Source organism: Marmota marmota, unplaced genomic scaffold (assembly GCF_001458135.2).
Source record: "Marmota marmota marmota unplaced genomic scaffold, marMar, whole genome shotgun sequence".
Classification (NCBI taxonomy): domain Eukaryota; kingdom Metazoa; phylum Chordata; class Mammalia; order Rodentia; family Sciuridae; genus Marmota; species Marmota marmota.
In genome coordinates, this window is record NW_025999900.1 from 48444105 (window position 1) to 48468103 (window position 23999).

The 23999-nt window shown below is 35.8% G+C and overlaps 1 pseudogene; it reads right to left on the reverse strand.

Moving 5' to 3' along the window:
- Positions 1-10887: 10887 nt before the first annotated feature.
- On the reverse strand, positions 10888-11511 carry LOC107145595 (annotated as a pseudogene).
- Between the last annotated feature and the right edge of the window lie 12488 nt (positions 11512-23999).

A 23999-nucleotide genomic window follows, 5' to 3' on the forward strand; every position in this document is an offset into this window, starting at 1 on the left:
GGGAAGAAATGATACAGATTGTTGGAAGCGTTACATCCCATATCTCTGTGAATTTAGTGTAAACATAAAGCACATCGATTTCTTTTTCTCAATAGTTGCTTCCATTTCTTTATTTGGTCATAGAAGCACCAAAGTCTGGGGAACTGGGTTGCTATGCATTTCTTGTATTTTTTGCCTATTGTCTTGATTTACTTAGCATACGTGTCCTGTTTGAGCTCTTTGAATGTCAATTTCTGTAATTCTAAGACATCTTAAATGATGCAGTTAATTAATCTCTGTACTTTGTTTGAAGAAGGTTTATTAGAGGAGGAAGCTCTTGAGGGGGGCCTTTATGTAATTGTCATGTGATTTTTGAGTGTACTAGGTTCAGGTAGGTTTGGAGTTAAGGGGGCCTGCAGAGCACGCCATTGTCAGTTGATAGGAGCCTGAGTAAACAGGGGAGGGTAGACATTTCCTAAAAAGACCTTGCTTGTACAAGAATGCAGAGTTCTGAGTAGTTACCTTTTCTTTGGCTATTTATAGCATAAGTATTATTAAACTGTCCCTCTGAGACTTATTCCTTGAAGTTCCTATCTCCTGACAAATACCATCCACAGCATGATAGAACTTGGCAAGTCACTTCCTTATGGGCAGAAATTATAGTCCCTTTAAGAACTCCCCCGAAAGTTTAATTTCTAAAGAATTATGAACACTTCTCCAAGTGATAGTCTAATACAAAAGACTATTAGACCATAAATATCCAAATCATTAGGAATACTCATTAAAAACAGGAATTTTAATGAGTAGGAATTCACCTACACGTGAAGGCTTAAAACTCATATTTTTAATAAGAAATTTTTAATCATCCAGCCATAACATCCTCATATGATTTTTCTTTATGCATTTCATCCCAATCTGATTATCTTTGATACTGTTAAATCTATACATAGGCTTCCTTTTCTAGGCATAACATAACCTGTTCACTAAGGAGAAAGGAAGAAGTTCTAGAACTCCTGCTTAGAAACTCAGAAAAAAAAATAACAACAGAAGTTACTAATAAACAAACAGATGAACAAAAAATAGAACTTAACAATAAAGGAAACAGTGGAGTTGTCTAAGAAATTGATTATACCTGTGTGTGTGTGTCTTTGTGTGTGTGTACACATGCATGCACATGCATGTGTGCTTACATATGCTTAGTGGTTGTCTAAGATAGATGGATGTAAATTAGCTATTGTTCTATGCTTCTGTATATTAACTACATAACAATATCTATTGATATTGAGAGTTTGAAGGTCCATGTGGCATCTGAGAAAAATGTTTGAGAGCAGGTCTTGAAATGGGTGCCAGAGTGATTTGATTTGAACAATGAATGCCTAAGTTTGAAAGCTGTGTGTTAACAATTTTTTAAAAATATTACAGAAGAATTTCATGTGTTTCATTCATCCAATCATTCAATATTGATGCTTTTTAGAAGGGCCTTTAAAAGCATTTCTAAAGAATGACCTCAATCTGAGCTTCCCACAGGGTTCAATTCTATATCCCAGATGCTCTCGTGCTGAGGAATATTTTGTGCTTCATGGTATGTTTTATTTAAATGCTTCAAAAGATCTGATATGGACAATGCAAGAGTATGTATGGATATTTATATGAAAGACATTTTATTTGCTGATGTTATGATATTTAATTATGTGTTCTGACTCAATGGGGATGCCACATGGCTTTTATTTGTGGAAGAAAGAATGCACCCTCTGAAGCTGGACTCTAGCCCATGTCATTGGTGCTAAGCTTTTCCTAACCAAATGAAATATGGGGCACCTAATGCTTCATGTTCATGAGTTACAAAGCTGTTTCTGAGACTGGACCTGGGAAGTTGTTGGTATGCAAGAGAAATAGTGAAGTTGTTATGAGTTGAACAGCATGGGCCATTCTGCTTTGGATTGCATATTTATTTCAGAAAATGAGGGATGCTGGCAAAGTTGCTACTGGAGGCTGTATAAGCAATGTATTAAAGAGACTCTCAAGACTCCTTCATCCGACCATGTATATTTTTCATATTATTGCAGTTCATCAGTGGGAGATGGAGTCCACAGTGGAAAGAATCATTTATGGCCAGGTAGTCCTGAGCTAAATTCTGTTCCTCTTTACAGAATCTGTGACATTGGTCAGTTATTGAAAACCTCTTAATCTTTGATTCTTCATCCATAAAACAGGAATAAGCACAAATACACAGATGAAAAGTTAAATGAATTGAAGTATGTGTCAAAGGGAGAGAGTCATTTATAGGCAAGACCCTTTTGAAATGATGAACTTCATTGATCGATGTTCAAATCTGAAACACACTTGCATTTGTAGGATAAACTCCTCCTGATGCATTTTCCATTTATAGTTTGCCAGATTTGATTTGCTAGCATTTTGTTCAGGATTTTCTCACCTATGCTTATAAAGCATATCATTCTGTAGTTTTCATATGACGATTTTGTCTGACTTAGTATATTGGCTTCATATGAATTCATAATATTTTTTATTTGCATTGTATTTTGGTCAAGATTGTCATAATTTCTTTCTTAAATGTTTGATGGAATTTTATGAGTGAAGCCATCTGGACCTACATTTTTTTGGGGAAACATCTTAAACAACTAATTTAAAAACAAACTGTTCCTCTTGGCCAGAGACACTGTTGCTCTTGCCCCCTGAGTTGGAAACAATGGGAACAATAGAGTATGGAAAAAATGCGAATTACCTTTCTTAACCAACATAGCAGGGGTTTTTCATGAATAAATACTTTTCAAGTTGTTGTCTGCCATTGGTCATTGTCAGATTGTTATGTGATCATTTTGAGTAATTTCAATCCATGTTCTGCTTCAGGGAATCACCTGATTCCTTCATGATACTAGAAGTAAAATTCTCTGATTTTAGAACTTATTTTTTAATAGGCTTTAAAGTACCTACTTTAGACTCTCTAGCAGCAAGCTTAGGATCAGGCAAATAATAGGAACTCGATAAATATGAACTTCCTTAATTCTAATACGAAACACTGAATATAAATGTTGTTAAAAACAGGAGAGCTTTCAGATAAGCAAGAGAGGTAAAATAACATCTCCACTTTAAAGATAAGTAATGGCAAGCTGCTTCTAAAAGCCCTCGAATTTTTCAATAAAGATACTTAAGTATCTTCAATATCGTTGCCACACATGAGTATTTGCCAAAGTTATTTGAAGAGATGTCAGTGGCAAAAATCTTAATGAGGTTTTCTATCATTTTATAATTCTGTTCTTTGACCAATTCTACATAATTCATGAAGTGGAACTTTGTCAGCTTTTGAATATTATGTCTTATTTCTGAGAATGAAGTTCTATTAAATTTCAACACACCTTCCCTATCAAGAAATCTTTAGTAATACTTTGTTTTGGAAGCTGTTGAGGCTCTGAAACACTGTCTTTTTATAATTACTAAATATTAATTACTCAATGGAGCAACAAAATTAAAATTGAAGGTATCTTATGAAAAAATTAACTGTATAGGGGAATCTAAGATACCTGAGAAAGAAATGCCAACTAAGGAAATATAACTTGGGGATATAAATTAATAGAAATCATTAATGATTTTTTTTAATGTAGAAGAAAGTTCATATTATCAGAGTAGCTGCTGAGAGAACATCTACATAAAAACTTTGGGAACCTGCACCTTTTAATAAAATCTTTCTTTAGAATCTTCTGTATTTAATAGATTTTTAGTGGTAGAAAATACAATTTATATACAAGAAGATTTATATCATGATTATTTAGGAATGACGAGAGAGCTGGCTAAAAGTTGCTTTGAGTGGTCAAAACTTAAAGTATGGACATCATCGTTTACGCTCAACCATTGAGCCAAATTCCCAGCCCTATTTTGTATTTTATTTAGAGACAGGGTCTCACTGAGTTCTTAGCACCTGACTTTTGCTAAGGTTGGCTTTGAACTCTTGATTCTCCTGCCTCAGCCTTTTCAGCCACTGGGATTACAAGTGTGTGCCACTGCACCTGGCTCTATTACTCTTGATAGAATGCTCTTAACCATTAAAATTTTTAATAGTTAGTTATTTCAAGGAATTATTCAATTTACTAGAAAATTTTATATTAAATTATTTTAAAAATAAAGCAGAAAATGGAAAGAGAAAACAAGAAGAGACAGAAAATGGGGAGAGAGGGAAAAAATAATGGATATATGAAAAGAGTTGTATCTTATGAAAATTGTAATCTAAATGATTTTATTATGCAAAGTAAGAAGATCTTTTAAAAAAATTTGTTAAAGATGTACCTTGCAAAATGTGTTTTTTATTTATTGGAACCTTTGGTTCTTATATTACAAAACCATATTTAAGGTTAGATGAAGTAGAGAATATATTAAGAAAAAAATGGAAAATGACTATTTGTCTTATTTATCTAATAATAATATTATAATTAAAGGAATTCCCACTGCTTTCCGTAGTTTTAATTCTTTTTAAATTTTTTTCTCTACGATATGTCTATGATCATTTCTATATTTTTAACTTATTTTTTTTGCTTTTGCTCTCCTGTCCCTAAAATAGATTAAAATTAGGACTTCCTGGGTTGCAAAGTCATCGATTAAAAAATGTATAATTCTTTGAAATTTGATGTGTATTATTATTTTATTTTCATCTTTCTTTGTTTTATCAATGCCAAAACCAATGGTTTTTTTTTACTAATTTTTTAACTATGTTTATACAACTATTGATATTGTCTATTAATTGTGAAAGCTGATTCATCCAAATGTAGCAGTTAATCAAAATAAAATCAATTTGGCTGAACTTTTGTTTGTTTCACTCAAGAAAAAAACAACTAACTTTGAAAGCAACAAAGATGGATTTGCATTCTGCCATTTACCATATTTGTTGAGTTAATAGTTGAAAAAAATCTTGAAAATACTTTTAAGAAAAGAGTATTTTGTAACAACTTGATATTATGTATTTTGAAAATGGATATTGTTTTCTTAGAAGTGGCATATGAAAGAACTCAAGTAAAGGCAGGGTTAAAAAAATAAAGTGAGGAGCTTTTCATGTTTACTCATTTTCCTTACTGAAACTAGAATTCAGAAATATGAAATAAGATTGAATATTTTTCTTGAATGTTTCAAATGGTATTTGAATGTGCATCTTTTAAAATATCTTACATTGAATGATTCATTGTTCCCACTTGAATCTGGCAGCTGATGCTGTTCACAGTTAGGAAATGTGCATTTTGAGGTGTAAAGCAGTAGGGAAAATAAGAAAATGAGATAAAAATGTAGTTTGGAAACCAAGTCATTCTAGGAGCTTGCTATAGTTTGGATCTTGAATGTTCCCCAGAGGTCCATGTATTAAATAATTAGACCCCTGAGTAGTGCTATTGGAAGATGATGGGAACTTTAAGAACTTGGGCCTAGTGTGAGGTTTTAAGTCATGCCTCATGCCCTCAACGAGGATTGTAGGATCTCAGTTTCTTCCTTTTTGTTGTTGTTGTTGTTTCTTGTCTATAAGGTAAAGAGTTTTCCTCTTGCACATGTTCCTATCATAATGTTCTGCCTTACTGCAAACCCAGAAGCAATGGAGCCAATTTCTTGTGAATCAAAATTTCTAGAATACTGAACCCAAATAAATCTTTTTTTCTTTGTAAGTTATCTCAGATATTTTGTTATAGTGACAGAAAACTGACTATCATTGGAATACTATACAAATCCTGAAAAGACATAATTTCCCTCCTATGTGAATGTTAAAGAACATTTTTAAGTTTCATATCTCTTAACAATTTGTCTTTGATAGATGTGTTTGCATTGCCTTTTCTCTCACCACATTCTAAGTAGAACTAAAATCACACTGACTAATGATGAAATTTCAAATACACATAGCTTTAAAACATTTAAAATGCACCACAGTGTTTTTAAGTTGCTGGGTATCCACCTGGTCATTAACATGTAAATTACTGTCTTAATTAGAATACCATCTAATGAAACATTTTTCAGTGTATATTTCTAAGTGTTTTTGAGATAATTAAAATTATCTATTAGATTTGTGTTGCAGTTTTCTGTTGCTTATCAAAAAAGATCTTTTAAAAGCTGTCTTCTTTCTCTTAATCCTACAAAAGCTAAAAAAAGAGAAACAGATTGAGAGATTAGATCAAATGTTCTCAGTGCTTACCCTATAAAAAACTAACAAGGACTATTGATGATTTTTGTCTGTGGTATTGAAAACTGAATTGAATTGAACAGTGTTTTATTGCTTGACAGGCAGAATAATGACCCAACACAAAAGGGAGATTTCTTTATGTCAATTCCCTAGTTTCGAAGCTAGCTGTTGATTCTCACTTACTTTGAAACTGCTTTTAATTCCTTGTTTGGGTGCAATTTCAGCCCTTGAGAATTTTGTTTCCATCTTGTTTCTTAATCCCTACAATTTTATGGCTCTTTACCACCAACACTTACCAGCATTAGAGCTAACTTGGGCTGGTTTGAGTATATTTTTATCTAACTCCACTATGGTATGCTGTATCACCCAGAGGGCAGAATGCCCTCAACCAATAGGAATGTCTTAATTTCTTCCTCGTGTCTAGCAATACCTATCATGGTTGAACACATATGTGTATCAGACAGTGAACTAAGACTGAATGAGCTTTACTTCCTATAATCTTCATCTCCACTTCATGAAGAAGCTGAGGTTGTCATAGGAGAGAAAAATGGGGCCCGAGATAGTTTCTAGAAAGTTAAGTGGCACTGGGAGAGCTACAATTCAGACTGAGGTCTTAATCCCCCAACAATGCTGTTAACCACTACTCCTGGGTGCCTCCAACATTGGATAGTATCAAGAAATGCACTCGTCCATTCTGTAGGAAAACAGTTATATACAGTCTCCTTTTGGCTTTTCAGAGATTTTACTCAAGATACGTACTTTCCAGCCACCGAGACACATCAAATCCATTTTATCACCTATTTCCGTCTTCTATAGTGAATCATTGACTTTCTTCTTCCTTCAACTTTTTCACTTCAAAACCCCAACTTTTTGTTCAGAAACTCTCTGCAAAATAGTTTACTCCAGGTTCCTCAGCGGATCACCCATTTTCTCAAGACTACCTAGTCTGGCATTGCCTTTCTTTGCTTCTTATCCTGAGGCTATTTTATACCTAGAGACTAAAGATCAAAGTTATGGACTGTTCCTTGATCTTCCTTTGTAGGGTTTCTGTTTCAGCCAGTGTAAGATGAGTGGGAAAGAAATGGATAGTCACTTAAACATATTTGAGGGAAATGATGAGGGGAATGGGAAAGAGACCCTTGAAATATTATAGAACTAAATTTGATGGGTAATTATCTATCATTAGAGTATTAATATAAAAGAGATGACAAAATTCATGTAATTTTAGCCCTCTTGTTTTATAGTGATGCAACTGGAGTTCAGAGATGGTAACTAACTTTTCAAAGATTTCTGGGATAGTTATTGGTAAATTTAGAATTAGCTTCCTAGGTGAAAAAAAAAAGTTCTGTTATAATACACTATTTACTCGTAGTGTTTTCATTGATTTTATCTGTCCATCCATCCATCCATCCTTTAACCTGTGTCTGTATTCAGGACATATTTATCAAGGACATGCTATGTGCATATTATGTGTACTAAATCTTGTGAGAGACACAGCTATAACATGAGCTTTGTTCTTAGTGATCTAGCAACTCTATGTGATTCTGTGATTCAAGACACTCATATGAGTGACTATATAGCAAGTGTTAGTATAATAATTCACTGTGTTGGTTAGTAAGAAACCAACATGTATGATATGAGAGCAAAGCAAAGCACTTGCTTTGCTTAGCCCAACTTCTGTGATTAAGTCATTGTCAACCTAGGAAAAGGGAAACCTGGCTCAAAATTAGGAGGTTCTAGGCAGTAGACAAACAATAGGAATCCTTGAAGAAGCTTTCTGTAGGCTAAGAACTCACTTTGAGGAGGATCTAATTGCATTCTCATGAATGTTTCATGAGCTTAGGTCTGGGGAAAAAGTGGCAGAGATAGGGAGAATTGAAGGAATAGTGTTGGTTGTTCTAAAAATTCAGTGTGAACCCATGCAAAAACTAATGTACTTTAACCAATTGGTCAATAGAAGGAAGGAACAGAATTTATTTTTTCATAAACCACCCCCTAGGGACTGGTTAAAGATAGTAATTTTTTTAAAAAAGTGATTCACATAGTTTGATATATTTAGTCCTTGGAACTTTTTCTGGAACTACTGTGGGCAAAATTATTATTCATGTCTTTTTCTGAAACTTGGGATAAGGACTATGGGTTTAAAGGTAGTAACAGAATGCTTATTAGAGATAGTTGAGATTCATTACATGGGTGTTGGTATTAACATATGAACTTATAAGGATGTGGGTGGGTACGAATCTCTTACTGATTATGTGTTAATATAATAATTTATTCTAGAAAGATGGTGTGAGCTATCCAAACATTGTAAGAAAACGAGTGATCAAGATTTTCCTTCAGAGTCTATATTTTTTCTTCTCACCAATTTTAAATGAGAATTTAAGAGTTAAGGAAACCACTTAATCATTCAGATATTATATCTATTTTAAACCAAATTTTGGGATATAAGTATTTATTTGTTTATTTTAATTAACTGTTTTGTGTATTTTTGAATATTCATTAGGCTAAGAATACTGTCTCCTTACAATGTTGTCAGTTATCCTGTATATATTAAGATTTTATGTTCATGCTCCATAAAATTTCTAGGTTTCACCTAACCTAGAAGTTCTTACCTGTTTGTCATTGTGAAAACTTAAAAGTCTGATGAAAAGTGCAGGGTCTACACCCCCACAGAGAGAATAAATATAAAAACCCACAGGAGACAAAGACCTATCTCAAACCCTCTGAAATATGACTTGATCCTTGTTTAAGAACCTCTGACAAAGCTCTTCAAAGAACCCACTCACCCAGGACAAACAAATCATTACACCTATGAGAAAAGAAAAGAAAAAAAATATGTGGGCCATTTAAGAGAAGAGCTCAAAATGACAGATAATAAAGAATTAGGGGTAATTTAATTAAAAACTAATTAAAAATATAAATTTAATAGTTCTTTCTCATATGTTTGTTTGTATTAACAAGGATAATCTATTTTTAGACTGAGAAAATAAACCTCAAATCTTAGGGGCCTAACGAGAGCTTTAGTTCATCTTTGTGGCACAAAGGATGAGGAGGCTTCACACAGATGTTCTAGGGAATCAAGCTCCACCATCTTGGGGTTGCCCAGTGAGGAAGGAGAAACCAGAGGATTGCATTAATTTTTTTCACTGTCTTAGCCAAGTAATTTTAATGCCACTGCCCATGAACAACAGCAACTTCAAGGAGTCCGGAAAGTTAAATCCTCCATTGGCTATATTCTGATGGAGAAGATTACCAGGTCTGTGTACACATTAGAGTGATTCTGCGAGAAGCAAAAAGAAGCATTATTCCTACTCTCAAGATCTCTACCCAGGAGGATAAGATGAGTATAGCAAAAAGGATATTAACAATATAAATAAACATAAGAAAAAAAATACAGAGAAAATTCATGCTACAGGTGAAGTTGCAGAAGGAAATTCCTTAAAACTTGCTTAGGCTAATTGAACTGTACCAGTGTTGTTCTCAGTTTGGGTTGAAGAGCAAAACTTATAATGGTAGACACTGATATCTCAACTCTCAGGAATCTTTTTTGAAGCCATCTTTGAAATTGGTGACGTTCAAATTCCAGGTTTTCCTGTTGTACTTTGTATAACAGATTTTGCTTCAAGGGAGCCAAGAATTGCAGTGTCCAAGATAGCAAACTTTTTCTGTCCTTATTTTTCTCTGATGATGTTAATTTATTAACACAATGTTCTCACATAATAGATGATGCCTGAATGAAGAACCACGACATCAAAATTCAGCAATATGCTGTCAACTTGCAATTTTTGCTATTCCAAATATTTCAGCATCAGACTTCTTAGTGAGCCCAGAGAATAACAAATAAGTTCAAAGAAAGACTAATGCCTACCATTTAAGGAATAATCTACTGTATTTATTTCACATTCCTCATTCTGGCAGGAAAAAAGCTTTCCAAGCCCACACGCATCCATGTACTCTTAGAGAGATCAATAGGTACAATTACTTCCCATTTACCTAGGAATTAAATGTCCAGCAGTTCAGCCTTCTTGAGCATATATATGAAGTCTGCAGAAATGAGCTCCAAGTAGTGAGAAAATTAGCCATTAAGGCTCACATATTATTTCATGGGTATATTATAGAAGAACTCTTAGAAGTTTGTATAAAATCAACCTTAATTTTCAAGTTTCATTGGTCTCCCCACCCACTTCCCATTCATAGCAAGTAGCTAAGGTTGAAATGAAATATATAGAGAAAGCAATGCTAGACTAACATGGTGGCAAATGAAACAGAGGAAGAGGTGACAGTTAATTGTCAGAAAGGCCTATTAGTAAGACTGAAAGCAAACAGCCAAGCTCCAACTCAGAACAATTTATCAAGTCATGTAACTAAGATTAACACTGGTAAAGTGGCCTTCAGCGTGGTCCAATTGGGTTGTTGGTTCTATTCTGTGACACTATATATTCAGTGTCATCTTTAGCTTGGTTTTTCATAGTCCAGGGTTGTGGTGGTAATGGTCAGCTTCTTTTTGTCTTTCGTACAAGTGGAAATCTTGGTTCTGTTTTGGCCATGTCTGAGCTGTTACCTTTGGCCTAAAACTGTGTGTGTGTGTGTTTTGCTGGAGATTGAACCCAGGGCTTTGTGTATGCAAGGGAAGCACTCTATTAACCGAGCTATATCCCCAACCTGCCTTTTCATCTTTTAAATCTGACTTTTTTTTTTACTTAAAAAATAAAAAAAAGAAAAAGAAAGGGGAAAAGAGAATTCTATGAATGGGGTCAGTCCATTTAGGCCTTCGGTGCTCTGGTGGTGATCTTGTCATTCTCAATGATGTGGACAATTACTCCAATGCCTAATACTGCATCTCGGTCCATAGCGTTCAGCATGGCTTGGGAGATGGTTTCAAACAGGTGTTCTGGATCCAAATTGGGCTCACAGAGGAACCTTCATATCCTGTACATTTGCTCAGGACAGGTGCCACTAACTACAAAGTCATCAGTAACCTTAGGGCAGTCAATGAGGTCTAGAGAGCAAATGAAGGGCTTAGGGTTCAACCCAGCAATAACTGGCTCTGTGTAGTAGGGGGTCACATCTTTTCTCATAGAATAATAGATTGGCCACCATGATCATGAGGGTATAAGGCTTAATCTGCTGACCTTCCTTCAACTCACATAGGTTTAGCTGGAACTCGAGGTGTGGGCAACTGTCTGGACATCTGTGGTGAGCCCTGCCAGGCCAATGTACAGCTGGTCACCCATAGGAAAGATCTTCTGGAAGTCCATCGTCATTATCTGCACCTGGATCCCCCTGAAGCACCTGTCTGCAGTGATGGCCACACAGTTCTTCTCCTTCATGATTATGATGGCCCTTCTGATATAAGCCATCATAGACATGATTGCTGTGTACTGAGACCGTGATCACTGCTGCAATTCCAGTCTGAAGCTGGCCTTAATGTTTCTCTGTACATGGTGTAAGCAAACCACAATCTATTCTAACAAGCAGCTGAGTCTCAGCCAATCACACTGTAAAATTATGCTAAAATAAGACAGATGAGTGCTATAAACAGTTGGGCTATCTCTAGATCTTATTCCTGTTTTCTGTAGACCACTGGCTATAAATACAACATGCTGTGTGCTAGAACAAAGAATTCTGAGCCATTTTTGGTCTAGACTGCTGTCTGATTCTACGATCATGAACATAAGCAATTAAGAACTGCATAACTAGATTCGTTACAATTTTCTTTTAGGAGAACAAATCAATTGCTTTGGTTATGACAGTGTCACATTCTGATAATGTCGTGCTAGAAACAATGACTGTCACAAAAGGAAATCATTGTGATTGGGCATGCCTTGGAATTGGGAGAGAAAGGTCAATGACACCCCCTTTTGCTCAAATCACACGATTGATATTCAGGAGAGGTGGTAGAACAATGTTGGGGAGAAAACCATAATATTTAAAACAAAAAAAAAAAGCAAGCAAGAGGAAAAAATAAACCTAATAAATGATGACATTTAGTGGTTTCGGCCATTTAGCTCAGAAAAATCTATCCTTTGCAGTAGCTGCTTAATACAACAGCATACAATAATTTACCCTTCTAAAGATAGCATCAAAGAGCAAAACAATGTAAAATTATAATCTCTATATTCTTTTTAGAATTTTCTAATGTCCTGGTATTGAGAAAAAGTTCGATAAAAAAGGAACAATTAATCACTTTTTTTTTTTTTTTAAATTTCAGGTGCATGTTTGAGCTCATCCCTCTATGGAAGGGAGAACATGCACAGACTTAGAGAAAAGTCCTTAAGTGCCTATGGAAGAGGGATGCTGTTAAGTGTTAGACTTATGTTGAAAGAGTCCTTACAGAGAACGCAGACGAGATGGCTGCCCGAGTGACACCACATATCACTAACAAAAAGCTGTCTCCATGGGACAAAACCTCAATGCATTCTTCATGGGAAGCTTCACTCTTTTTACCAGAAGACAATTAATTACAAATGTTTTTGCCCTTGGTAACAACAGGATAAGCTAGTGTGGCCCTGTGTAAGCACTCTTTCAGAAATAAAAAGAAAGCAAAAATGCCATGGGTAGCAGTATCCATCAGGGTCCTGTAGGAAACACATGCTACCCAAAATGGCTTAATTCACAGAGTTTAAAAAATAAATAAAATAAAAAATCCAGGTAAGTGGCACACAGTTGTAATTCCAGTTACTTAATAGGCTGAGGAAGCGGCATCACAAGTTCAATAACAGCCTGGGCAATTTAATGAGACCCTGATTTAAAATAAAAGTAAAATAGGTTGGGGATGCAGCTCAGTGGTAGAGTACCTTTGGGTTCAATCTCTAGCACCCAAATATAAATAAAATAACATCATGTAAAATAAAATAAATTTGCAGAGTTTAATAGAGAATATTCACAAAGCTATGGTCAGTATATAGGTAACCACGTGGATGGTGTACTTACCCTGGAGCTGGTAGCAGTAGGAGTTATTGATTCTCTTAGGCCCAGAAAGGGCAGGTGGAGGGTGCAGTTGCTGCCTGAAGAAGACCTCTCCATAGGACTGTGGCTTTAGTTCTAGGAATCCAGCCTTTTCTGAGCCCCAGGGTAAGAAGTCATGAGAATCAACATTGCAATCTCATCTTCCCTTTTGCTCACAGCTCCTGCTAGTGATCTGTGTTTGCTAAATTTAACCAAAATTCAGAAGAGATCATGAGACTTGAGTCTCATGGACACAGAACAAGCAGAGAAGAATAGAGAATAAAATTGAGGACCCACACAATAGTTACCTGGCATGGTAACATCCCTGGCCTTGTATCTGAAAAATGGCAGTACAGGAGTCAGAGAATTTAGTTTAATTTAAAAATCCCCAGAATGATAAGAGCCATCTAAAAATTGCCTCAGTAAATAATCCAAATGTTATATCTTAATAGTCTTCTTCACTGATCTCTAAGCCATTCAAAGTAGTTAACCTTATGAGTTGGTCTGGTTCTTGTTGCCCTACTATATGATTTCCATAAAAATAAAGATCCTTAGATCTCTAGTGCTCTGGTGATTGTGATACAAGCAGCAACATTGTGTGGCCCAAATGTCTATAAACCAAGGACAGTTAAATGATGCAAGAGGTAACACTCAGAAGGTAGGGCAAGGGATAGAGGGGAAACTGAAACAATAAGGTCTTTCCTAGGACTAACTTCTGTGTTCACTCTTAGCAAAGGCTGGGAAGGTTGAAAGGCAAATATAAAAATGAGCAATCACAATATACACTATGCAGTAATGTATTGTAAGAAAGGGTGGTGGCATGTGCTGTATAAAGCTGCAATTCCTCCTTGAATGAACAGGGAAATGGACCGCAGTTAGCGCATATGGGATTTCCCATCAGATCCTATTGGCAGGGGAGAGCTCCCTGTTACTAAACTGGCGATGGCAGGATCAGGCTAACTTTAAGGTCTGAGCTGGTGCCAGAGGATGCCCATAAGCTGTAAGCATCTCTCCTTGGCTCCTGGCACTGATGCAGCATCCTTTATCAGAGTATGTGAAAGAATTGTTGCAAGTGGGCAAAGCAATTGGTGTGAAGTGAATAGAAGATTATTGATCCTTTCTAGACAGTACCAGCACATGGGAATTGGCAGTATTCATTCAGTGATTGCCTTTAAAATTTTACCACATATCCTTGAAAAGTTCTAAAGTTTATCAATATTTAAGTACCCTCTCCAAAGTAACACATCTTAGTACTATAACTGAGATTATTTCCATTCTCTATTTTTATTCTATCATTTTTAGAAAATAATTAGCCATTAATTTCCAGGATAAGGTTTGATCAGTTTATCTCTTATCTACCCGTTGCTTATAATATTTCCTAAATTAATATCTTACTTCAGAGGTAGTCTTTTTTCTCTGAGGTTCTCTTAGTGAAGTTCTATTGGTGGCAAAATCAGTGAGCTCCCCCCACCACCATTTTTAGGGTGATGATAACTTCATGTCCCTATTTTTGAAAATATTTTTGCCAGGTATGTAATTCTGAATAATTTTATCTTTCATTATTTTGATTATATCATGATATAATAATTATATCATTATTGCACCTTATTCTAATTCTTATTGCTGTGGAAAAGTTAGCAATCTTTTAAAAATGGTTTTCCTTTTCTTTTGAACTAGTCTTTTTAAAAATTCTTCTTTTAGTTGTATATGGACACAATACCTTTTATTTTATTTTTTATGTGGTGCTGAGGATTGAACCTAGTGCCTTCCACATGCAAGGCAATTGCTCTGTCACTGAGCTACAACCTCAGCCCAGTCTTAATTCTTTCTTTAATGTTATGCAGTATCATTTCAAGTTGTTTATTCATGGAGTTCTTTTTGTTTTTTAAGATTGGTATATATTGTCTATTTTTTGATTTGTCGATTCCTGCCTTTAGTCAGTTAAAGACAATTCTTAGTCACTATTCAAATATTGCTTAATCCTCATTCTCTCTTTTAGGATTCTCATTAGGCATATTTTAGATTTATTTCTGTTCTCAATATTTATCAACTCTCCTATTTGTCATATTTTTATCTCTCTCTGCTGTAATATATGCAGAACTACTAGTTCAATAAACATTATTCAGATATGTCTATTCTGCGCTACAAGTTGAGTTTTAATTTCAAATAATTATATTTTGCATTTATAAAACTTCAGGGTTTTAAAATTAATATGTCTACTCTCTTAATTTTATTGTTTGTCACAAATGTTTAGACAAAGATAGCCTGTACCTGATATTTCCCATGACTGCCCATGTCTGACTATTTTAGGGACCAGTGTTGTGTCTTTTCATCTTTTGGTTTTGTTGACTGTCAGTCATGATGCTCTGTTTTCTTGTAAATTAAAAAATGTTTGATAGTGACTTTATATTTGACTGAGTTTAAACTGTGGTAAGGCTGAAGGTCTACAATGAGAAAGTTGTCCTTCATAGAACACCATCATTTGTCTTTGCTGGAAGCCAGAAGGCAATTCTGAGTTACCATTACATAACCCCTAGTATTGCTCTTAGCTTACTACTAGAATCTCAGTTTACCTCCTAACTGGTGCCTGGCTCAAGGTCTGGTATTTTCCATTTCTCCTCCTTTTAAAAAAAGTATTTTATTTTCAGAGTAGTTTTAGATTCATAACAAAATTAAGAAGGTTCAGAGATTTTCCATATATCCCCTGACCCCACACAGGCACAGCCTCCCCTATTATGAATATTCTTCATATTGGGTACATTTGTTACATCTGATGAACTTACATTGATGCATCATAATAACTCAAAGTCCCCAGTTTACCTTAAATGTTTGTTCTTAAGAATTGTATATTCTATGGAATCTAACAAATTTATAATGACATGTGTCCACCAATACAGTACTGTAATTTCATTGCCTGCAAATCCTTCTGTGTGCCACCTTTCCATCACCCCCAAACTTTGGCAACCATTGATCCTTTTTTTGTCTCCATAATTTCACCTTTCCAGAATATATATATATATNATATATATATATATATATATATATATATATATATATATATATATATATATATATTCCCCAGCAGCAAAAATCGGAATACCTATTGGGGACTTTCCTTGCCTTTTTAATTAAACATTTTGTATTTAAAGATCTTGAATAAGGTAATAAATATTTACTCACTTGTCAAAAGGACCTAATGGTCTTAATTGATTAAAGTAATGTAAAAATGAAAAGATAAAGGATTCTGTGAATAAATTAAAGATAACAGACACAGAGTTGGGAGTCAGTTTCTGAAATGCTGCTGGCTGAGTCCTTGGCTGCTGAAGTTCAAAGAGGTCCTGGGACCTCAGAACAGACTTTGTTTGGAAGCTGGCTTCTTAATACACTAGGTGATCTGAAACAGAGGCTCCATTTGTTTTTCTGCTGAGACACTGCTGAGGGATGGATTGTGTTCTCATGAATGCTGAACTGGATTGAGTTGTGTGGGTACCTCAGACAGACCAAGGACTGGTGATGCTTCAAAGGGAGATTCTTAAATCTGTGTTCAACACTGATTTAGATGAAAGACAAAGGCATTTTGGGGACATAGTTGAGGAGAACTTTTGGTGGCATGGCCTCCACATTTCCACTCATTTAACATACCAGAAACCCTAATATGATTCATGTGTTTTCTCCTTGGAAGAGACTTAATGATTCTCTCCTGGTATTTCACTATGTTGCTCAATGACCTGTGCTGCCCTAACCCCCAATGGATTATCAAAGTGTTTTTTTCTATTTACATATGTTTCTTCAAAATAATTCTGGTATATAAATTTTTCTCTACTTCATTATAATTACAGTGGATTCTGAAACTTCTGTAAGTTTTGTAGACTCTAATATTATTTCAACATCACTTGTAGATGTCAGGTTGGCCAAGGGATCAATCAGGACCCATGTCAAGATCAAATTTCCATATTCCTATGCACTTCATTGTCTTTGCCAACTCAGCATCCTCACCTCCCTGAATCTAAGGTCTTCTAGGCCAGACTGCAGCCCACCACCATATACTTGTGAGTTAAATTCTGCATTATTATTCCCCAGAGAATTGGGCAGGTAGCAGCGTGGGAGGGCAGGAGGTATGAGCTAGACTCCAGAAAAGCTTATGAGAAGCACTCGTCTCACTACTGTGCACTGAATTTGATGGGAACTAGATCATTTCTTAAGATTGTAGAGTTTCTGGGCATATTCTTGAGGCACCCACTTTAATCCTATGGAATGAGATAATTTGCAACTGTTCTATTACTTTTAATTCTAGCCTTTCTAAGAACTATATAGGACTCACATGCCCTGTATCAAATTCTTTCATATGCATTAGATTCTATACTTTTCATATAGCCATCCTCTGAAAGGCTGTAAAATTGCTTCGAAAAGCAGATATTTCACAGAGTGATGGGTAAAGAATTTATACGCAGGCTCAATCTTTCCTTGGTCAAAGGTTTTTCCAGGAGAATTAACTACTTTCATACCTTCAAGCAGATCATTCTCCATTTAAATTAACAGTAAACCCCAGGGACAGGAGGTGAAGGGTGTGCAGTCTAGGTAAGGCAGGAAACCTCAGAGTATCTCATATGAATATACTCAGTTGCCATGCAAAACCGATGGCAGCAGTGGCAATTTTAGCACAATAAGTGGCCAAAGATCCCAGAAACAAGTGAGGCTGAGAGGATCTGAAATGAAGCAAGGAAATTTTTTTTTGCATGAGATTTGGGGCCAGTTGGTTCTGGGTTCAGGTTTTGGTTTATACTAGCTCTCTTATTTTGGACTACTATGTAACAAAATACCACAAATGTGGTTCCTTGCAAACAACAGAGATGTACTTCTCTCAGTTCTAGAGGAGGGAGGTCAGCAATCAGGTATAAGCACAGTTGAGTTCTTGGAAGGATCATGTTCCAGTTTCCAGACAGGCGACTTCTCAAATGTTCACATTGCAGGAAGACAGCTAGCCAGCTCTCAGACATCCTTCTCATCAAGGCACTAATTGCAGTAACAAGGGCTCTGCTCTCATGATCCATTACCTCCCAAAGCCCCCTCCTGTAAATACTATTACACTGGGACTCGAGTTTCAACATATGAATTTCATGGGACCAAATCAGTCCATGACACTAACCATATAACTGGCTAATTTTCTTTCTTCTCTGTGAACATCCTGTTTTCTTAACCATTAGATAATTATGATGATAGTAACTAGTAACCTGTGGAATCATTCTGAGGGTTAAAAGAGGTAAAGTATGTAGCATACTTCACATGGTGCTTGGAACAAAAAAATGCTGAATAGATTTTTTTCATGATCATGATTATTCATTGTTTTCCAGGAGATAGTGATTCCAATAAGAGGAAGGATTGGTAGCCCCATGGGGTTTGCTGCTCTTGCATATATAATTTACCATCACTAACACCTTTCCTGCAGCTCTGTTCTAAAACTTAAAGGCACTAAAAATTATTTTGCTTTCTCTCTCCTTTCTCCTACAGAGGTTTTTGAGGGATGTGACTACTAGAAAAGGAGTCTTATATTCTCAGTGCAAAGCAAATGAGTGAAACTCAATTGTCCACATCATGAAAGATCATGATTTTTGTGGACTAATTCATTTTTGATTTAAATATAATTTGGAAACAAGGACTAGAAACCCAGATGCCATGAGCAAAGGCTCATGGTGTTGGATTTTAATTCTAACAGCCTATAAAATGAAATTTCCATATAAGGGAAAACATGAACTAAAAAGAAAATAAAGTGATAAAAAAAACTATGAAGATCTATATGATAAGATATTAAAATTGAGAGACACCCAATTTAATGAGCTCTTCTTCTTTCTCATCTGTAAAATCAAATTTGGGATTTGGTAATATTTACTGGACCTGTTTAGTCTATACTGGTCATTAACTGTGAATATTTCACACCAGAGAGTTGGTATATTAAAGTAAATTGAAATTACACTAATCAGTTAATTCTGTTATTTATTGCCTCTGTGTAGAGTTTTACACTGCAATAGGAAGCTATAAATTTAAAGGAAAGCTATTTACTGAATAATAGAATTAATATAAAAAAGCAAATTGTCAAGATTTGTGATTCCTAGTCTTTTGTATTTTGGGTATTTTTTAGCTTCCGAAAGAAAAATGTGGTCAATTTTCTTCTCTGTGTGCAGGTGAAAACATTTTCCATCACTTTCCCTTTCCTACCCTGCTTTGTATATACAACACTCTTCTCACTTGAGGGCCTGTTAATCATCCATTATGGTCTGAACCCCAGAGCAAAGTCTTTAGAACAAGTGGAAATTCTCTCCTTGCAAAAACTTTGCTAACATTTTCCTTTTAGAGAAAGTTGGTAGTAGCGAAACCTCTTGGTATGCAAGACCTGGAGCTGTGTATGTCTTTGGAGCATCTGATATACCTAAAATTTTTAGGATAAAACAGGAGATGATTCTCTCAGCTGACTAAATTTGTCTGCTCACATCATTATGTCTGCGCAACAGGTTCTAGTTAAATCCTGTCTGTTTAGAGTGCATTCCGTACTATACCCTGGCTGACATAGTTCCTACTGTGACACCCTATAATTTCAGAGAAAATGACTCAAATTAGTCATTTGATGTCACAAAGAAAAAAAATTGTTGATTGCCTAAGTTCTCATTTTTCAGCTGGTTTCTTTGATTTCATTTATCGACACGCATGGTGTATCATCTAGTGAAGTCTCTCCAGCTTCTCTTGATTTTGAAGAATTATGGCGAGACAGCAGATTCAGAGGGGTGATAAAAGATCTTCATTTGAACTGTTTGAAATCAGTTGCAGTTGCTGCTTCCATCTACAATTTCCATATTCAGGAGGAAAAGTTGCCACATTGCATTCTTTAAAAATTCAGAGACTGTGAGGAAAGATGGATGTGGACTGTTTAAGATCTTGTACTCCCTCATGTGGCTTACATGTGGCCACGAAGGTGAGCCAGCTATTGACTTCATAAAACACTCTCTTCAGTCAGAAATCTTAGGTTTCTCTTTGGCTGCTGGACCAAATCAGTGTAAGGATAACTGACTTCACCTGACTCTTAAAGTTCGTACTATTTTGTCTATAAATCTTTTTATCTTCCTTTTTCTTTTATATCTTTTTTTTTTTTACCTTTAATTATGTGCATCCCTCACACCAAGATCTAGAAGATGTACAGGGGCAGCTATTAACAGACATTCATTACCAAAAGTTCTCACTGTTAACTACTGGTGAACAATCACTGAGTATGTGTCCAGGAGTTTAGTTTTTTTTATTTTTTTATTTTGATTTTTTAAGATCTCTTATTTTCTTCTTACTCTTTTGCTTTCTGTAGGATCCATGGTTGGTCTTGCAAGGACCCACTTGGTATAAGTGTGAAAAAATAATGCTTCCTGTCTCATTTTATAATAGTTATGGTGCAACTTACGGAGTCCTACACAGAAATACTTTGGGTCCTTTAGATTCTTCAGAGTGGATAATTTATACATTTAGGAGATATTTAAACTGCAACATTCTTCTATGAGGCAGTTTTGTGGAATTTCTAGAGATTCTTCTTTTTGCCTCCATTGCTGGAAATATTTCAGATATCTTTCCCTTTATGTGAATGGATGCATCTTTTTGGCTGATGATTTATTATTTGATTTCTTCAGAATCAAGACATTCCTTTGGCGGAGGACTCCACTCCATTCCAGGCATTTTTCTTGGATAGAATTTCAATCGATATTTTTCCAGTACTTCCCAGTATAACCTGAAAATTTTGGGAACAGAAGCTGTCCCCAAATTAGCAATTTACCTTTCTCTACTATCAGAGAAGTCATGAAACTACAGTCATTCTCCTAGGCTTCTCAGGCATGTTGTCCGTCTACTATGTACTCCATGTTTCACAGAAAGCAGATAAATCACTCCAGCACAACCCAATGAAGCTGCCTTTCCTGGCATTGTGAAGTGGAGTCCCTCTGAGCCACTTTCTAAGGTATGGGTAAAAAACTCCTAAGTCCCTGAGAGCTCTCTCCCCAAATTCCTTTTTAGATCCGTCTTCCCTGAGCTCTACAATCTTTCTAAAGGAGGATGTGAATTTGAGCTAAGGGTTGAGAAACTTTATTGCCTCTTGTTGGGGAGTCTGGATTTAGAAATTGTTAGCAGTTGACACCTATGGTTTTAGGCTCTTATTTGATTTTTTATTATTCTTTGTATCCTTTGTATAGCGATGCTTAAGTTAACAAGATTGTAAGCTACATATTGGTCTAATTCTATTTGAGTGCAACCATTCTCATTTAGTTTTGTGATTTTCTTTAAAAATCCCTTTTGTGATGTATGTGGATTGAATAAAAGCTCATTGAGGAATGCAAGATGGTGGACCAGAGGGAGGCATCATTCTGTGTTGCTCACTCCATGACCTGGGACTCAACTAGTGAGAATACTGATTCTATGTGAGCAATAGAGGACGCCTCCCCAACCCCCAGCTGCTCCTGAGCAGGAAGCACTGCCTTTTGCCCATGCATGGCTCCAGGCCCCAGCATCAGAGTAGTACTCCCAACTACTCGCTCACGCAAGACTACCAGGTACCCAAGCAGGACCACTGGCATCAGCACCTGCGCAGAAGTTTCAACCACCTACGGAGCAGAAATTCCGATGCTGCTTCCACACAGGACACCCAGCCCCTACCCATGCTCAGAAACTCTGGCCACCACTCTTGTGTGGACCCCCACTTACCAAAGTAGGGCTTCCCCCTGGTCACCTCCATATTGGGACTCTGCAGCAATAAAGATAGTCCCCTATGAATGGTAGCCTGCCTGTATCAGGGGACATGGCACAGGCTCCAAGCCGCCAGCCATAACAATGCATTCTACAGTGCTCACCTCTGAATACACCATCCAAAGCCATCGCGTAGCTCCCCCTACAGACCCCTGACACACTATTGATGAAAGCAATGGCCTCCATCTTGGGTCACCTTCCTCACCATCTTTAGTAGGGGCAACTCCCAGTTTGGAACTCTGGCTGATCAGCATATTGTCCTACACCTCACCCCTGGTCCTCTGTCCACCATCACAAACTGTAAACCTGTTTGCAAATATACTAATTATATTGTAGATAATAATTGAGTTCACCATTTCTGTATACTATGTCCAAACTGTAAACATCTTAATAGCAACTATTTGATTTAAAGTTCTATATTGTGTGTATTGGGATCTGTTAACATTGTCCTTCCCCTCAAAGAAGAGATATTGGAAACCTACAGGGGCACTATAAACCTATAGGATAAAAATGGTAATGCTATGGGTCCACAATGCTAGAAGGGAAGACACAGGGTCAACATGAATAGACAAGGGAAGACAGTACCCTGAACAAATCAAGATAACACATTATTAGAATCCATGGCCAACACAACAGAAGAAATGACAGAGAAGGAGTTCAGGATGTACATAATTAAAATTTTCTGTGAATTAAAGAATGATATATAAAAGCAAATACAGGCAGCAAAAGATCAAATATAGGAAGAAAAAGTTACTTCGCTAGGTAGATAGAGGTTCTAAGAAAAAAAAAAACACCCAGAAATCCTTGAAGTAAAAGAAACAATAAACCAAATTAAAAGTTCAATTGAAAAATCACCAAAAGATTAGGCCCCTTAGAAGACAAGACCTCAGACAATGAATAAAAAATATATAATCTTGAAAAGAATGTAGACCACACAGTGAAAATATTAAGAAATCATAAGCAGAACATTCAAGAAATATGAGATAGCATAAAAAGACTAAATTTAAGAGTTATTGGTATACAGGAAGGCATAGAGTTCCAAACCAAAGGAATGAACAATCTATTCAATGAAATAATATCAGAAAATTTTCCAAACATGATGAATGAATTGGAAAACCAAATACAAGAGGCTTACAGGATGGCAAATGTACGCAATCACAACAGATCCACACCAAGGCACATTATAATGAAAATTCCTAGCATTCAGAATAAGGAGAGACTTTTAAAAGCCACGAGAAAAAGGAATCAGATTACATATCAGGGAAAACCAATTAGGTTAAGTGCAGGTTTTTTAACCCAGACTCTGAAAGCTAGAAGATCCTGAAAAAACATATATCAAGTTCTGAAAGAAAATGGATACCAACCAAGAATCTTATATCCTGCAAAATTAAGCTTTAGATTTGATGATGAAATAAAAACCTTCTGTGATAAACAAAAGTTGAAAGAATTTACAATTAGAAAACCTGCATTACAGAACATCCTCAGCAAAATATTCCATGAAGAGGAAATGAAAAACAACAATGAAAATCAGCCGAGGAAGGCATTACACTAAAGGAAAAACTAATCAAGGAGAAACCAAGTCACATTAAATACCAAAAATAAACAAAAATGGCTGGGAATACAAATCATGTCTCAATAAAAACCCTGAATGTTAATGGCCTAAACTCACCAATTAAAAGACATAGGCTAGCAGATTGAATAAAAAAAAAGACTCAACAATATGCTGCCTCCAAAGATGCATCTTATAGGAAAAGACATACACAGACTGAAGATGAAAAGTTGGAAAAATTATATCACTCACATGGACTGTGGAAGCAAGCAAGGGTTTCCATACTCATAACAAGTAAAGTAGATTTCAAGCTAAAGTTAATCAAAAGGGATAAAGATAGATATTTCATACTGCTCAAGGAAATCATACACCAACAGGACATAACAATTATAAATATTTATTTCCCAAGTAATGGAGCATCTATGTTCATCAAACAAATTCTTCTCAAGTTCAAGAGTCAAATAGACCACAACACAATAATTCTAGGTGACGTTAACACACCTCTTTCACCACTGGATAGATCTTTCAAACAAAAGCTGAAAAAAGAAACTATAGAACTCAGTAATAAAATCAATAACATAGACTTAACTGAAA